The following is an 18419-nucleotide window of genomic DNA, read 5'->3' as shown; positions in this document are numbered from 1 at the left end:
TGCACTAGTGATGCTGCTAATGATAGGAAGGGGAAGTCCATTTTGCCCCCTCTAAAAGGTGGGATGCAGTCCGAACATGCACATCGCATTATGGGTGGCATAGTGGTAAGCACTGCTGCCTCACAGCACCAGTGACCCAGGTTTGATTCCAGCTTCAGCAACTATGTGTACTTTGCACATCTTCCCTGTGCATGTATTTCTACCGTGGGCTCCGCTTTCTTCCCACAGTTTGAAGATGTGCAGGTTAGATGGATTGGCCATACTAAATTGTTCCGTAGTGCTTGGGGATGTGTAGGTTTGGTGGGTTAGCCATGGTAAGTGTGGAGTTGCGGTGATAGGAATGGGTTAGGTCTGGTTAAGATGTTTTTCAGAGGGTTGGTGCAGATTGAATGGCCTCTTTTTGTACTGTATGGATTCTATGATTACCAGGATTAGGAAGTTTATCATAGGTCAAGGCACATTGACCTTGCACAAGTGGCACTGCAGATTTTTTTCTGGTTTTTCGCTGGAACATGGGTGTCATTGGATGGGCCAACATTTAATGCCTATTCCTAGCCGCCCTTGAGAAGGTGCTGGTGAGCCACCACATTGAATTGCTGAAATCCATGTACTGTAGTTACACTCAGAAAGAGATTTGGCCCAGCAAAACTGAAGGAACGCTGATATATTTCCAAGTCAGGATGGACAGTGGCTTGAAGGAGAACTTGCAGGTGGTAGTGTTCCTATAGATTTGATGCCGCTGTCCTTCTCAATGGTAATGGTTGGAGGGTTCTGTCTAAGGAGGTTTGGTGAATTTCTGCAGTGCATCTTGTAGATAGTACACACTACTGCTACTAGTGTAGGTGGTAGATGGATTGAATATTTGTAACTATTGTGCTAATCAATGTGGATGTAAAGTTATTGCTTTGTCCTGGGTGGTGTCTCCCTTTGTGAGTGTTATTGGAGCTCACTCATCCAGTCCAGTGGGGATTATTCCATCACACTCCTGACTTGAGCCTTATAGTAGGTGGACAGGCTTTGAGAAGTCAGGAGGTAAGTTACTTACCGCAGTACTATTAACATCTGACTTGTTCTTATAGCCATGGCATTTATATGGCTAGCCCAATTCAGTTTCTGTTCAATGATAATGCCCAGGATTTTGATAGTGGGTGATTTGGTGATTGTAATGCCATTGAATGTCAAAAGGTGATGGTTATATTCTCTCCTTTTTGAGATAGTCATTGCCTCGCACTCAGTGGCACAAATGTTACTTCCACTGATCAGTCAACCCTGGATTATGTTCAGGACTTACTGCATTTGTACATGGCCTGCTTCAGCATCAAAGGAATTACAAATGGTGCTATAAGTGGAGGGAATGTAATTGATGAAGTTTCTGAAAATAGTTGTGCCCCAGACACTGCCCCAAGGAACACTTACAAAGATGTCCTGGAACTGAAAGAACAGACCTCCAAAAACCACCAAGACATTTGCATGCATGACATGAAGGTTCTAGACATCGACTACCAAACCTGGGAGCCACGAACTAATGAAAGAGGAAAAAGGGGTCACTTCCAGTGGACTGGCAACACCACCATGATGACCAGAGGCTGTAATAGCTTGAAAATCGTGTTAGCAATGATACATATTGACACTCAATAGCTTGATGTGTAGCACTTATGAATAAGCCTACCTCTCAAAAATCCATGTCAACAGCAAAGAATCATCTGAAGATATCCCATCTGACATTAATTTGTTTGCTGTGCGTCCATCAGCTTTTTGTAGGATACAGACATAAAAATATGTTCCAATACAAGTACATACAATTTAGGAAAGTACTTCTCAGATAAGGCATTGTCAATAGATAAACTTTGTCATTTATTCATTTATTCATTTATTGGAAGCAACATAATTGTTAACAAATTGTATATTTTCTCTTTTATTCCCTATTCATTTCTGGACCCTTTATGCATTTCTAACATTTATTGGTTCCTCGAGCTCTATACTAAGCTTTCTCACTTATCTGTTGCCAAGGTAACAATTATCTTACCCAGGAGGGTATCCTGGCTCTCAGATTGTTATCGGCATGCTTGGTTATGGCATCCATTCTGTCATTTCCCTATGTTTTCAGTAGACAAATAAATGCTTCACGAGAAAGCTGTCATTCTCTAATGTGTGTTTATCAAACTTTAATGATTAGAATGAAATTGTGTTTCCAATATATTTCAAATCAAACCTTTTTGGTCATTCAACCACAATTAACACTAATTTGGACAGAGAAATGTTTGATATGAGACATAATAGTTAACATTCATATCTCTTTTAGCACTGCACTTGCCACTAAAATATGGTCAATTCCAAAGAGACCAGACATGCTGTTAAAAATTGACATTTTATTTGAGAGTGCGAACTTTTCTGAAGTTACAGACCACTTTAATGTCTCTGCGGATAAAGCCAGCTTTCCACTAGAGTACTAAATTATCCAAACTGGAAAAAACCCAGTCCAAATCCCAGTTGGTTCCGAATGTATTTTTTCTCAGTAGTGGATAATTAAGGAAGGAGGGTGTGGAATGGGGGCGGTGGTGTGATGGTGGCAGTGGGGATTAAGGGAGGGTAAATCAACCAAATGTCACTTCATTGGATTTTAGTTAAGCATAAGAGAATGCAGAGGAGATTTTGCAAGGGCACTATCAAAGCCGCATGGTGTCATACAAAACCAAATGACAGTCTGGATCTTCGTTTACTTGAAAACTGGAGGGTAAATGGTGACTAATAGTGATGTATGAAATTATGAAGATTTGGATAGAGTTGATAAAGAGAATATGGGCTGAATCTTATGAGTTTTGGCCAAGTGTAAGCTCCATTAAGTTTTTAGGTTTTTCAATCAAATCAAATGATTGTTCACATCCTATTTTTGCAACATTAACAACATTCTCTGACCCTCTTGCATCCCATAGCAGAGGTGATAGCAGAATGTTATGCAGTCAGGAGGGAGTTGCCCTTGGATTGCTATTGATTCCATGAAATACACAAAGTCTCATGGCATCTGATCAAGCAAGAGCAAGGAAACCTACTAATTATTACCTACCATCTTCCCTTAGCAGATGAATCAGTGTTCCTCCATGTTGAACAGCATTTGGACAAAAAATTGAGGCTGGTAAGGGTGCAGAAGGCACTAATGAGCAAGCTGTTCTGGTCAGAAAGGACATAGTTACTAGATTTGGTCTGCGACAGGTGGTGAAGGAGCCAATGAAAGGGAAAAATGTACTATCTACTCAAAGTTAGCCATCCATGAGTCACCATGGACTGTCAACAGCAGCAGAATTGTTTCCAACACAATCTGCAACCTCATGGCCCAGCATACCCCCCACTCAACGATGACCAAGCCTGGGCATTAACCTTTGTTCAATGGAGAGTTCAAGAGGGCATGCCAGGACCAGCACCAAGCTTACATAAAAACAAGATGTTAATCTGGTGGAACTATCAAACAGGACTTCTTGCATGTCAAACAGCATAAGAGGAAGCTAAACGATCTCACAACCAACGGATTTGATCTAAGCTCTGCAGTCCTGCCACATCCAGTCCCGAGTGGTGTGAGACAATTAAATGACTCACTGAAGGAGGATTGATGGAGATCCCTGAACATCAATGCAAAAGATAAGGGTGAAGATCTGTACCCTAACCCTAACACTAACTGATGCATCTTAGCCATTGCCAGAGGTCCCCAAGTATCACAGGTGCCAGTCTTCAGCCAATTCGATTCACTCCACATGATATCAAGAAATAACTAGCGACACTAGATACAGCAAAGGCTGTGGTCCATAACAACATTCTGACAATAGTACTGAAGCCGTATGCTTCAGAATTTACCACTTTCCGAGCTAAGCTGTTCCGGTACAATGATAACACTGGCATTTCCGGAGGGAACCCACGCAGACACGGGGAGAATGTGCAAACTCCACATAGATAGTTGCCTGAGCCGGGAATTGAACCCAGGACTCTGGCGCTATGAGGCAGCAGTGCTAACCACTGTGCCACCATGCCACCCCTTGTGACCCTGCATGGCATCAATGTGGATTTCAAGTTTCCTCATTTCTCGTCCTGCCACCTTATCCCAGTTCCAACCTTCCACTTGGCACTGCCCTCATGACCTGTCCTACCTGTCCATCTTCCTTCCCACCGATCCACTCCACCCTCCTGTCTGACCTATCACCTTTATCCCCACCTCCATTCACCTACCGCACTCTTCTCTCAGCCCACCCTCCTCCCATTTATCTCACCACCCCTTGGCTCACAGCCTCATTCCTGATGAAGGGCGTTTGCCCAAAATGTAGATTCTCCTGCTCCTCAGATGATGCCTGACCTGCTGTGATCTTCCAGCACCACTCTCTTGACTTAGAATTATGATATTGCTGTTATCCAGAGATGTGGCTGAGGAAAGAGCAGGTCTGGGATCTCAACATTCCAGAGCATAGGATCTTCAGGTAAAATAGAGGAGGGTGTAAGAGAGGTGGTGGTGCTGCATTATTAATTAAGGAGTTAGTTACAGCAGTAAGGAAAGAAAAAGTGGGTTTTTAAATGGGGCTTGGTAGATGGAGCTCAGAGATGTAAAGGGAGGCAGTCACATTGCGAGGAGTGCATAATAGACCAACAAACAGTCAACAGCCAGTATAGGAGTAGATGTGTAAGCAATTCACTGAGGTGTTTCAAAACAAAAGATAATTATATTATATTAGGGCATTTCAACTTCCCCAACATTAATTGGGATATCCAGAGTAAAAATAGGGTGGATTTCTTGAAATATATTCAGGAGAGCTTTTTTATGTCAACTGTAGAAGGTCCAACAGGGTACAGTACAGTGTCGGACCTAAGTCTGGGAAAGAAGCCAGACAGTATGCAAGATGACAATTGGGAGCAGTTTAGTGGAAGTGACCACAGCATAGTACAATTAAAATTTGATATGGGAAAGGAAAAAGATGGTCTGCGAAATTAAACCAGAGACAGCTGATTCAGGGTAAATGTAAAGTGGTAGGCGGGTGGTGTTCAAAATGGATTTGGCAAGTGTACATGCCCAAGATGTTCCCATTGGAATCAAATGTAGGAACAACAAGCTCAAAGAACCCTGGATAAATTCTGACCAGTCAGCAATACCCACATCCCACGAGTGAATTAAAAAAAAGGAAAACTATCAGAGAATTCTGGGTAAGCCAAGGCAGAGGACAGGAAAAATTTCTGGTTGTAACAGGTTGCTCCTTTTTTTGAGGTATTTAAGGTATTGGAAGTGATTTCCTCGAATTCCAGGAGAAGCAGTTACTGTTTTATATGCTGTTGCATTGATTTGGACATTTAGAGAGAAAAAAGTCAAAACAGCGGCATTTTTAAAAGGAAGAGGAACATACAAAGGCAGCACGTGGTGAGGTCAGTGCAAGAGAGAGAGAGAGAGTAAAGAAACCCACACTGCTAACTGACATAGCAGTGAACCTGCACAGTTACTGCCTTTGTTGCTGAATTCATGTATCACTGGACATCGGAGTATGTGTGGGAAAATTAACAAACAGTGAAATTTACAACTGATCTTGGAGGAACCTGTTTGGGAGAGGGTACAGCACAGAATAGATAAGTTAATAGTTTTAAGTGTGGCCTTGCTGTAGGTCTGCAGTAATGACTAGAATGGATTCTTTCTTGATTATATGTTTTATTGAAATATGTCTCTTGATTAAACTTAAAAATATAAGCCATAAGTATTAAGTTAGCCTGGAGCAGTGTTTTGTAGAGGAATATTTTCTGGGTCTGCAGATTGGAAGAAGCAAAAATGGCCTTTAGTAGAGTGATACACTCTTCTTGTCGTATGTGGGAGTTTAAGAAGAGTTTACGTGTTACTGAGGATTATATCTGCAATTAATGCCATTGGTTGTGAATCCTATCAGATCAAATGGATCAGTTGGAGACATAGTTAGAAGCAATGAGGAATTTACAAGAGCAAGGTGATGTGATGGATGGCAGTTATGGGAAGGGAGAAAATTCGCAATACAGTCAGATAAATAGATTAATTCCAGGAAAGGTAAGAGAGGTAGGCAGCTAGTGCAGGAGTCTTCTGTGGCTATCCCATTTCAAACAAGTATGCTGTTTTGGATAATGTAGGGGGTGATAGATTCTTAGGGAAATGTAGCACAAACAGCCAAATTTCTGGTATCAAGACTGGCTCTAATGCAATGAGGGGTACATTGGGTTCCAAGAGATCGATTGTGTTAGGAGCCTGACTAGTCTGAGGCACAGACAGATGTTTCTGTGGCCAGCAGCGAAAAATCAGAAGGGTGTGTTGCTGTCCTGGTGTCAGGATCATGGATGTCTCAGAGACAGTGCGGAATGATATTAAAGGGGACTAAAAGGAGGTCATTGTACACATTGGAATCAATGACATAGAAAGGTAAAAGGATGAGATTCTGAGGGGAGAATATAGAGAGTTAGGCAGGAATTTAAAAAGGAGGTCCTCAAGGGTAGTAATATCTGGATTATTCCCAGTGCTATGAGCTAGTGAGTGTAGGAATAGGAGGATAGAGCAGATGAGTGTGTGGTTGAGGAGGTGGTGCATGGCAGAAGGGTTCACATTTTGGATATTGGACTCTCTTCTGCTGTAGAAGTGAGTTGTACAAGAAGGATGGATTGCACCTGAATTGGAAGGGTATGAATATATTGGCAGGGAGATTTGCTGCAGCTGCTCATGAGGATTTAAACCAGTAAGGTGGGGTGGTGGGACCCCAGGGAGATAGTGAAGAAAGAGATCAATCTGAGATTGGCACAGTTGAGAAAAGGAGCAAGGCAAACAGTCAGGGCAGGCAGGGACTAAGCAGAGAACAAGGTAGGACTGATAAATTAAATTGCATGTATTTCAATGCAAGATGTCTAACAGGGAAGGCAGATAACTCAGGACATGGTTAGGAACATGGAACTGAAATATCATAGCAATTACAGAAACTTTGCTCAGGGATGGACTGGACTGACAGCTTAATGTTCCAGGATGCAAATGCTAAAGGAAGGATAGAAAGGGAGGCAAGCGAGGAGGAGGATAGGCACTTTTGATAAGGAATAGCATTGCAGCTGTACTTGGGGAGGATATTCCTGGGAATACATCCAGGGAAGTTATTTGGGTGGAAATGATCACCTTATTGGAATTGTATTACAGATTGTATAAGAGTCAGCGGGAAAATGAGAAACAAATTTGTGAGGAGATCTCAGTTATCTGTAAGAATAATAGGGTGGTTATGGCCGGGGATTTTAACTTTCCAAACATAGACTGGGACTGCCATAGTGTTAAGGGTTTAAATGGAGAGGAATTTGTTAAGTGTGTACAAGAAAAGTTTCTGATTCAGTATGTGGATGTACCTACTAGAGAAGGTGCAAAACCTGACCTACTCTTGGGAAATAAGGCAGGGCAGGTGACTGAGGTGTCAGTGGGGGAGCACTTTGGGGCCAGCAACCATAATTCTATTAGCTTTAAAATAGTGATGGAAAAGGATAGACCAGATCTAAAAGTTGAAGTTCTAAATTGGAGGAAGGACAATTTTGCAGGTATTAGGCAAGAACTTTCAAAAGCTGATTGGGTGCTTATGTTTGCATGTAAAGGGGTGGCTGGAAAATGGGAAGCTTTCAGAAATGAGATAACAAGAATCCAGAGAAAGTGTATTCCTGTTAGGGTGAAAGGGAAGGCTGGTAGGTATAGGGAATGCTGGATGACTAAAGAAATTGAGGGTTTGATTAAGAAAAAGAGGGAAGCATATGTCAGGTATAGCCAGTTTAGATCGAGTGAATCCTTAGAAGAGTATAAAGGCAGTAGGAGTATACTTAAGAGGAAATCAGGAGGACAAAAAGGGGACATGAGATAGGTTTTGGCAAATGGAGTTAAGGAGAATCCAAAGGGTTTTTACAAATACATTAAGAATAAAAGGGTAACTAGGGAAATACTAGGGCCCCTCAAAGATCAGCAAGGCAGCCTTTGTGTGGAGCCGCAGGAGATGGAGGAGATACTAACCAAGTATTTTGTCTCAGTGTTTACTGTGGAAAAGGACATGGAAGAAATAGATGATGCCATCTTGAAAAATGTCCATATGACAGAGGAGGATGTGCTGAATGTCTTGAAACTTATAAAAGTGGATACATTCCTAGGACCTGATCAGGTGTACCCGAGAACTCTGTGGGAAGCCAGGGAAATGATTGCTGGGCCCCTTGCTGAGATATTTGTATTATCAATAGTCACCGGTGAGGTATCAGAAGACTGGAGGTTGGCTAATGTGGTGCCACTATTGAAGAAAAGTGGTAAGGACAAGCCAGGGAACTGAAATTGGTGATGAGTAAGTTGTTGGAGAGAATCCTGAGGGACAGAATGTACATGTATTTGGAAAGGCAAGGACTGATTAGGGATATCCAATATGACTTTCTGAGTGGGAAGTCATGTCTCACAAACTTGATTGAGTTTTTTGAAGAAGTAACAAAGAGGATTAATGAGGGCACAGCGGTAGGCGTGATCTATATGGACTTGACTAAGGCGTATGACAAGGTTCCCCATGGGAGACTGGTTAGAAACAGTTAGATCTCATGGAATACAGGGAGAACTAGCCACTTGGATACAGAACTGGCTTGAAGGTAGAAGACAGAGGGTGATGGTGGAGAGTTGCTTTTCAGATTGAAGGCCTGTGACCAGTGGAGTGCCACAAGGATCAATTCTGGGTCCACTACTTTTCATAATTTATATAAATGATTTGGATGTGAGCTTAAGAGGTATAGTTAGTAAGTTTGCAGATGACACCAAAATTAGAGGTGTAGTGGACAGCAAAGAAGGTTACCTCTGATTACAACAGGATCTTGGTCAGATGGGCAGATGGAGTTTAATTTAGATTAATGAGAGGTGCTGCATTTTGGGAAAGCAAATCATAGCAGGACTTATATATTTAATGGTAAGGTCCTTGGGAGTGTTGCTGAACAAAGAGACCTTGGAGTGCAGGTATGTAGCTCCTTGAAAGTGGAGTTGCAGGTAGATAGGATAGTGAAGAAGGCATTTGGTATGCTTTCCTTTATTGGTCAGAGTATTGAGTACAGGAGTTGGGAGGTCATGTTGCGGCTATATAGACCATTGGTTAGGCCACTTTTGGAATAAAGTGTGCAATTCTGGTCTCCTTCCTATTGGAAGCATGTTGTGAAACTTGGGTTCAAAAAAGACTTACAAGGATGTTGCCAGGGTTGGAGGATTTGAGCTTTAGGGAGAGATTGAATAGCTGGGGCTGTTTTCCCTAGAGCGTCAGAGGCTGAGGGGGTGACCTAATAGAAGTTTATAAAATTGCTTTCTTTGTGTATGTCAATACAATCCAGCTTGAAATTGCCAGACATTAGAAAGCTTCTTCTATCAGTTTCAAAACAGTTTCATTGTCATATGATCATGTGTTATTTTAAAGGTTAAGAAATAAAGAGAAAATCTTGAAAATTCTTTTATGTATTGGCATTTTTAATTTTTGAAGTGTCAGACAATGCATTTCTGGATTACAGTGATCTCTAGTGGTCAAGTTTTGAATACCAATTTAAACAGATATTCCAAGAAGCCTTTCTTAAATTTGTGTGTGACTGCATTCACCGATGAAAAATAAAATGTCAGCTATCAGTCCAGGGAATTCAACTCGTACTAATGTGCAATGCGGTTTTATGAGTTAGAGATCAGGTATGATATTTAATTGAAATAGGTTGTCCATGGAACTGGTACCATTCCTTTGGGATTTTGTTTGACCAGATATGGAGTCAAAGCTGGCATTTGCCTTGCAATGAATTGAATGCAGATATGTGCTTTTGCCTATTAATAACAAAGCTAAAACATATAATTACTGTAGTTTTCAGTAAGAGTGAACCAAGTCAGTTTTGCTGAAGGTCCCCAGCAACATCCTTTTAAGTCATGTCAGGAAGAGTCAATGACATGCACAATTCAACAGTTTAAAAACAAAAGTACAAGCATTGCTTTTCTTCCCATCTTTGATCTGTTTCTTTCTTCCCCATTTATTTCCTTAATTCATGTATTCATAGAAGTTTCATCCTGTATTTAGTTAATCTGTACAATGTGTTAGAACAGCCTTTCAATTCAAGGATCGGTGTTACTATATCCTGTTACACATTACAAATTTTTAAATATTTCTCAATGGTGATTCAATACTTTTAACATCATGCTCTCTCTTTATCTTTGGTTGAGAGCCTGGTCATTGAGATAAATACAAGATGCAATGACTTAAATCCTCTCTTTCTTCAGCTTTCTACTTTGAGTGCATTGGATCTTATCTAAAGTATTGCAAAATGTATGCACTATTGCCCAAAGCTTTGAATTCCCAAAATGTCCGTTGAACTCTCATGTTTAAATCTCTCTATGATCTCACTCCACCCTACAGCCATCATGTTTCAGGTCAACATGCAGCCATTCCCAGGCCAACTGCTTACTTCTGGCATTCTGTTAGATTACTAGTAGCAATGTTTTCAATCACTGTGTCCTTATCCTCTGGAACTTTTTTCTGTAATCTTACTTTTCAATCCTGCTTTACCAACCTTACATGAAAGACGTTTTGTTGGAGTGTACCAAACCCTCATGTTCTTTTAGTTTTGTTCTCTTTGTTATTCTAAAGATTTGCTCTCCTTGTGCAAGGTACTGGAGAAATATTCAGTATTGTTAATTGTCAGCTGAAGACAGTGAATAACAGTCCACAGTTGCACTCAAACCTATAGCTTATTAGTGTTTCATTAAAGTTGTTATTCCCCACAAATACATACATATCTGTCATCCTGGCAATAATTGTTACTAAAACGCAAAGAATCCTTACAGTTGGATGTGGCCATTTAACCCACCGAGTCCACACTGACCTTCCAAAGAGCATCCCACTCAGACACACACTTCTACTCTGTCCCTGTTACTCTGCATTTCCTATGGCTAACCCACCAAGCGTGCACATTCCTGGACATGATAGGCAATTTAGCATGATCAATCCACCTAATCTTTGGTCTGCGGGAGGAAACTGGAACACCCGAAGGAAACCCATGCAGACAGAGGGAGAACATGCAAACTCCACACAGACAGTTGCTCGAGGGTGGAATCAAACCTGTGTCCCTGGTGATGCAAGGCAGCAGTGAGCCACAGTGTCACCCAAAAACATTCCAAAATATTGGAAAAAAATTTACTTCTGGCCTGAGATTGATGAAGTCTCCCTCAAGACAACCTTGCGCTCTTCCTATTGGAGCCTTATTGATTGGCTGTATGTTAGCTCACAATATTTTCACATCACTGTCTCAAATTATTCTCCCACTGCTTACTCAATTTTATCTTGAAATTCCATATACAACAAACACCAGTTAACTCCTTTGCTAGGCCATCCATTACAATCACAACCCTATACATGCTTTTTAAGCTACCAGCACTTAAACCAATGTATTATTTTGACAGTGATTCTCAGGGGTTAAAAATCACACAACACCAGGTTATAGTCCAACAGGTTTAATTGGAAGCACACTAGCTCCGAAAGTGTGCTTCCAATTAAACCTGTTGGACTATAATCTGGTGTTGTGTGATTTTTAACTTTGTACACCCAGTGCAACACCGGCATCTCCAAATCATGACTTCTCAGAGGTGTACTTTATTCTCTCTGTGAGAATTGGGAGCTGTTAACCAATCAGATAAGTTGGAATACAATGATGCACATTATCAGATTCTGAATAGCAAAAATATTTATTATTAAGATTGCAGTATATCTGACAAACACATTCAATCCCTCCTCTTACCATCAGGACTAAAATAAAATGACATTAGCTCAAAGGGGTGACAGGAAATAGTGAAATGGAGGGGAGTTGGGGATTCTATATTTTGTCTTCATCCTGGTCAATCTCAACTTTCCTGTGATGATGACAGTGACATTAAAAGCATGAGTTCCATGAATTAGACACAACTGGCAGAGCAACCTGAGAGCATAGGATCGACGAAACATCCAAAAGGTACCTCGTCAGGCATGCCGTCACCACTCTTGGCATGCACAGGTAAAATCTCATTCACTCAAATGACATTGGGTAAGCACTAAGGTAAAATACCTGAGCATGGGACAATAGCAGCAAGAAAGACAGAAGATAGGAGACAAGAATTCCCTCATCAGACCTAGACGCAGGCTTTACTTTCCAAAGATTTTTTTTTCAAAATATGACAGGTTGTTGCAGTTATTGTGTGAAGTGCCTATAGACTGCCACAGCATGAATGCAAAGGTACAGAAGGAGTCTACACTTTTGTGAGGTCCTGGTGATATAATCCTGGAAGTACATGTGTATCTTCAGACTGAGTAGCAGTACCATATCTGTTATGCAGTTCAGCACAGAGGAGACCTTGTATTTTGTATTTCGTTTTCTTGGCAATACTCAGGCTAAGGCTTGAAGAACTTGGCTGCCCTATGACAATCTCCATGAGCGAGTTCAGTGAAGAGTTTCTTCAGAGAACAAGAGAATCTGCTCCATATCAGTCCTATCAGTCCTTTCAGTCCTATCACAAAAGCCAAGTAACGTCAAACTGAAAATGAAAAGTGATTGAGAATCCAAGAAAAAGAGAGATCAGAACAGACAATGGGTGATGGTACTCTCATTTCAGCAGGTTCAATTTCCTTCACTATCAGTCTCCATACTCCCAATCCCAGCCCTTTCTCCCAGTTGAACTGAATATTTAAAGGACTTGGGATCAAACCACTCCTGAAGCAGCAAAAGTTACAGGCTGACTAATCATATGCTCTCAGAAATCAAGAGCTTCTTTGGAGACAAGCGAATCAGGTTCGGGGTGAATGTGGAAGTAAATTGTGTAAAAGTGGCATTGGAACAGAATTCAATGTCCTGTTGATGAATTTCACTGGGTAGGTTTTCAGGTGAGGGGGGAGTTCCCTGGAGCTGTTGAGTTCGCCAATTACTGTATGGAAATAGGTCATTTGCTGCTGTTGTAATTCAGGATTCTATCTGTCTGTAGTAGCCAACACACTAATTTCCTGAGTTACCAGCAACTTGCCAGGGTCAACAAAATGAACATTATATGAGAGGCAAGACAGTATTAGTCCTCTTGTTCTGAGGCATAAGCTTACAAATCACAATAAGGATGCAACAGTTGCAATAATGTAAGATTTGCCTTCTTGTGAGTGAATAACAGAAAGCTTTACTGAACATGACTCTATCTGTCCTATGAGAGGACATATAGTATGACTACACACTTTGACATTTTTTACATGCTTAGTAGCTTTTTTTGGACTACAGGTATAATTCATTGCATTTTACATATCACCCCCATCCCACCCAACTTCTTTTATGGTAGCCCAGTTAACACTTTACGTTTAATATGGATACTAATTCTTGGGTCCCACTTGCCTTATCTCAAAGTTTCGTTGAATAATAGACATTTACAGCATGGAAACAAACCCTTTATCTAACTCATCCATGCTGACCAGATATTCAAATTAAATGTAGTTCCATTTGCCAGAATTTGGCCTATATCCCTCTAAACCCTTCCTATTCATATACCCATTCGGCATGCCTTTTATGTGCGGCAATTCTTCTGGCAACTCACTTCATACACGCACCACCCTCTGCATGAAACAGTTTCTCTGTAGGTCCCTTTTAAATCTTTTCCCTCTCAACATAAACTTATGCCCTTTGCAATTCCTCTATCCTGGGAAAAGACCTTGACTATTCACGCTCTTGATGCCCCTCATGATTTTATAAACCTCTATAAGGTCATCCCTTAGCCTCCAATGGTCCAGAGAAAATAGCCCCAGCCTATTCAGCCTCTCTCTAGAGCTCAAACGCTCCAACCTTAGCAACATCATTGTAAATCTTCTCTGAAACCTTGCAAGTTTAACAACATCTTTCCTAGAGGAGGGAGACCAGAATTGCACACAGTATTCCAAAAGTAGCCGAACCAATGCTCTGTACAGTCCCAACATGACCTCTCAATTTCCACATTCAATGTACTGACTAACAAAGACAAATGTACCAAACATCTGCTTCACTATCCGGTCTACCTACAACTCCACTTTCAAGGAACTATTGAACCTGCACTCCAAGGTCTCTTTTTATCTTCTGGCAATTTTGAACCATTTTCTCCAACCATTTCAAGGATGGCAGGTGTGGATGGCATGTATGTGCTTCTCTTTGTAAAATAAAAGACTTTGCTGGATTGGAATTTTAACATCTGATAATAAATTAAAGGCATTGGTTCTGCTTCTCTATTTGCATGAACATGAGGCTGATTCAGAGTGGACAAGATTCTCTGCACCAATGACAAGAATTGTTCACTTCCAAATATTATGAGGACTGTCACACATGCTTCATCCAGTCATCACTCCTCTCCATTGATAAAAAGTACCTGGATGCCAAGAGAAAGTGGGGTTTCACTATCAGGAAGAAAAGAAAAGGTCAGAAGTGGACATTCTGTGATCCTATCATCACTAATGTGATTTCTAGGGAACTGTCCTGCAATACACTGACCTACAGACTTGATGAAAGATTGCATAATAATAAGACATGTAAAGGCTGTCACCCCCCCCCCCCCCCCCCCCCCGCCCCTCTCCATAAATCTAGATCCCATCAGGAATTTGGACCGCCTGAATTTAAATTCAATTTCTTCCCCCACATCGTTTTCTAATTTCTTCCTCAAAAAAATTAATTCTTCTGCAGTTGATCTCTCTCATTAATGAGGTTTTGCTTTTCTAGGATAGTCTTCTGCCAACTTGAATTGTTCTCAAATTCTCAAATTGTTCCTTCATTTGAGAATTTTCTTTTTCAGATATAAGACCATTACTTGTAAGATCATATAATGTTGTCCTCAGCTAGTAATTCACAAACTTCCATACAAGAGAGACTTTTTCCCCATTTGGATGTCTTGGATGTTTTGTCTATTGTGTAAGAATTCCGACAGTCTCTGCACAAAGCTTGTGGAAAAGTAATGAAATACACAGATACATAAATTAGAAATGAGAGGCAAGGAAGCAGGTAGCAGGTAGAAAATAAGATATAAAAATCATTTTGGAGCTTTTATTGTCAAGAGTAGATTGTGAAATGTTGAGGCCATTTAGTCGAGTGATTCCAAAAGCACAGCTCTGACAGTTGAGCTGTTGTTCTGGAGATCATTAGTTTTGCAAGAATACACCAAGGAATAGTTGTATCCCACTATTTATTGAATTCAAAAATGCATTATGTCTGAATACATTCCTTTCTCATGTAGACGTAATGTCTGTTAAAATTAACATATATTGCTTCTAGCAAATGTAAGTGAGCCACTTTGCAACGGTAATCTTAAATTTATAATTATTGGTACAATCAGGATTGTTTAGCAAATGCTGTATGACAAAAGAATTGTGCTGTGCATTTTGTAAGCACGAGCTGGTTGAGTACGGTCAATACTGTGTCTATTGCAAACAGTCAAAGGAATATAGATTAGAGTGGTGCTGGAAAAGCACAACAGGCCAGGCAGCATCCGAGGAACGGGAGAGTCGACATTTCGGGCAAAAGCCCTTCATCAGGAATGAAGGTATTTTGCCCGAAACATTGATTTTCCTGCTTCTCGGACGCTGTCTGACCTGCTGTGCTTTTCCAATGTCACTCTAACCTTGACTCTAATCTCCAGCATCTGCAGTACCTACCTCCACCGAGCCAATGGGATATACTGTTTGATATAATCTTCCAGTCATTGGGATGTATGACCTACATTACACTGGCAATAAACTTCATCTACCGCATTTCTGATTTATACTGTAGACAACATGTATTTTTCAGCTTGATTAAGACCAAAAGAAATAGGAAATTCAGTAGGCCATTCAACCTGTCGGGTCAGCTGCTCCATTCAATAGGATCAAGGTTGATCAAACTTTCCTCATATCCACTCACCTTCCATTCTCCCATAACCCTTGATTTCCCTGCTGTTTAAGAATCCGTCGATCTCAGCCTTAAATATTCACAAGGACTCTGCCCTCACAGCTCTCTAAGACAAGGTGTTTCCAAGACTCATAAATCTCTGAGAGAAGAAATTTCTCCTCATCACAATCTTAAATTTGCCCCTCTTTATTTTGAAATTATGTCCTCTGGTCCTCGACTCTCCTTTGAGAAGAAACATCCTCTCAGCATTTATCCTGTCATGTCCTTTAAGAATCCAATATGTTTGAATGAAATCACCTCTCATTCTTCTAAACTCCAGTGAGTAGAGTCCCAGCCTATTTAGCCTTTGCTCATTGGACAATCTCTTCCATACCAGGGATCATCCGAGAGAACCTCTGTTAAACTGCTTCCAATGAACGATATCTTTTAAATAAAGTGGCCGAAACTGCTTGCAATACTCCAGATATGGTCTACCAGCACCTTGTACAATTGCAGTAAGATTTCCCAATGCTTGTACTCCAACTCACTTGAAATAAGGACTAATATTCCATTAGCCTTCCTGATAACCTGCTGCATCTGCATGCTAACTTTCTATATTTTATGCACAAGTACCCCCCAAGTCCCTTTGTTGCAGCTTTCTAGAGTTTTTTCCATTTAAATAATATTCTATTCTTTTGTTCTCCCTTCCAAATGAACAGTTTCACATCTTCCCACAATATAATCAATTTGCCAACTTTTTGTCCACTTACTTAACCTGTCAATATTGCTCTGTTTGTATCCTTCTCACAACCTGCCTTTCCACCTATTTTTGTGTTTTGGTTACAGTACATTCACTTCCTTCTTCTAAGACTTTAATATATAATGTAAACAGTGGCCCTAGCACTGATCCCTGTGGAACCCCACCAGTCATGGGTCGCCAACTTGCAAAATAACCCATTATCGCCACTTGCTGTTTCCTGACCATGAGCCAATTCTCTAGCAATGCCTGCAACACTGCGGCCTCTTGTGACTATAGCTTTTGTGAGATACCTTGTTGAATGCTTTCTAGAAGTTCAAATACAATATATCTACTGTTTCTCCTCTATCCATTCTGGTTGAGAATTCCTCAAAAAACTTAAATAATATAGCCAGATCCAATTTCCTTTTCATGAAGCCATGCTTTTTCTGCTTGATTAGATTATGATTGGATCGCAAAGTGGTCATATTCATTTAAGAGCTCATAGTCTGGAAGGCTTCTCTAAAGACCACTCAGGAATAGATTAAATCCAGGTTTCCTTTATTGGCTTGGCCTGGACAATGACCTAGAATCACTAGTCTCCAGCCAATCTCCACCTTATCAATCTGGAAACTCAGTGCATCATCGACCGCCACTTTCGCCACCTACAGTACGACCCCACCACCAAAAATATATTTTCCTCCCCACCCCTACCTTCATTCCGTAGGGACCGTTCCCACCATGACTCTCTCGTTAGGTCCACACTCCCCACCCAATCCGTCTCCACTCCTGGCACCTTCCTCTGTCACTATAAGAGATGCAAAACCTGCACCCATCCCTCCTCCTCACCTCCGCCCTAGCTCCCCAATGATCATTTCAAATCTAGCAGAGATTTACTTGTACATTCTCCAATCTCATTTATTGTATCCAGTGCTTTCCATGTGGTCTCCTGTATGTAAAGTCATGGAATGGTTCAGGGAACATATCTTGTCTGTATGCACAAACTAATCACACCCTCCTATGGACATCCACTTCAACTCCCCCTCCCACTCCCCCCATGACATGTTAATTCTGGGCCTTCTCCACCACCTAAAACAAGGCCACCTGCAGTCTAGAGGAGGAACACCTCATCTTCTGCTTCGGGAGCTGACAACCACGTGGCATGAACATTGAATTCATCAGTTTCTGAATCGCTCGTCCCTCACCCCATCCCAGATCCAACCCTCTGACTCTGATCCATCCCCTTGACCTGAACCACCTGTCCATCTTCCTTCCCATCTATCTGCTCCACCCTTTCTACTGACCTATCACTATTACCTCCCACCTTCACCTACCTATCATCTATCTTTCTCCTAGCCCCACCTCCCCAATTCTTCTCTCAACCCTTTTTCCCCTTCCCAGTCCTGAAGAAGGGTCTTGCCCAAAGCGTTGACTCTCTTGCTCCTTAGATGCTACCTGACCTGCTAAGCCTTTTCCAGTGCTAAGCTTTATCAACTCTAATCTAGAAGTAAGCCACTCAAAACTCCATTACAGTCATGGGTATGAGCTACTCAATCATTTCATACAATTCATATAAACTTTGTGAAAAGGAAAATTATAATTTCTTGATACTTACCAATAGTCGCAAAATGGCTTGAAGTAAAATACCTTAATCAAAGCGCCAGCTGAGAATGAACAATAGATGAAGTTGATTCTCTTGTGGCTCGATAATCTATCGACCTTAAATATAGCCAGTGGCCCTGCCTCACCATGTTGGAAAAGAGAGTTCCAAGGATTCATATTTGACTGAAAGAAAAATATCCTCCTGAGCTCCAACTTAAAT

Source organism: Chiloscyllium plagiosum, chromosome 4, assembly GCF_004010195.1.
Source record: "Chiloscyllium plagiosum isolate BGI_BamShark_2017 chromosome 4, ASM401019v2, whole genome shotgun sequence".
In the NCBI taxonomy this organism is placed as follows: Eukaryota; Metazoa; Chordata; class Chondrichthyes; order Orectolobiformes; family Hemiscylliidae; genus Chiloscyllium; species Chiloscyllium plagiosum.
Note: the sequence above shows the minus strand (reverse complement) of the source record.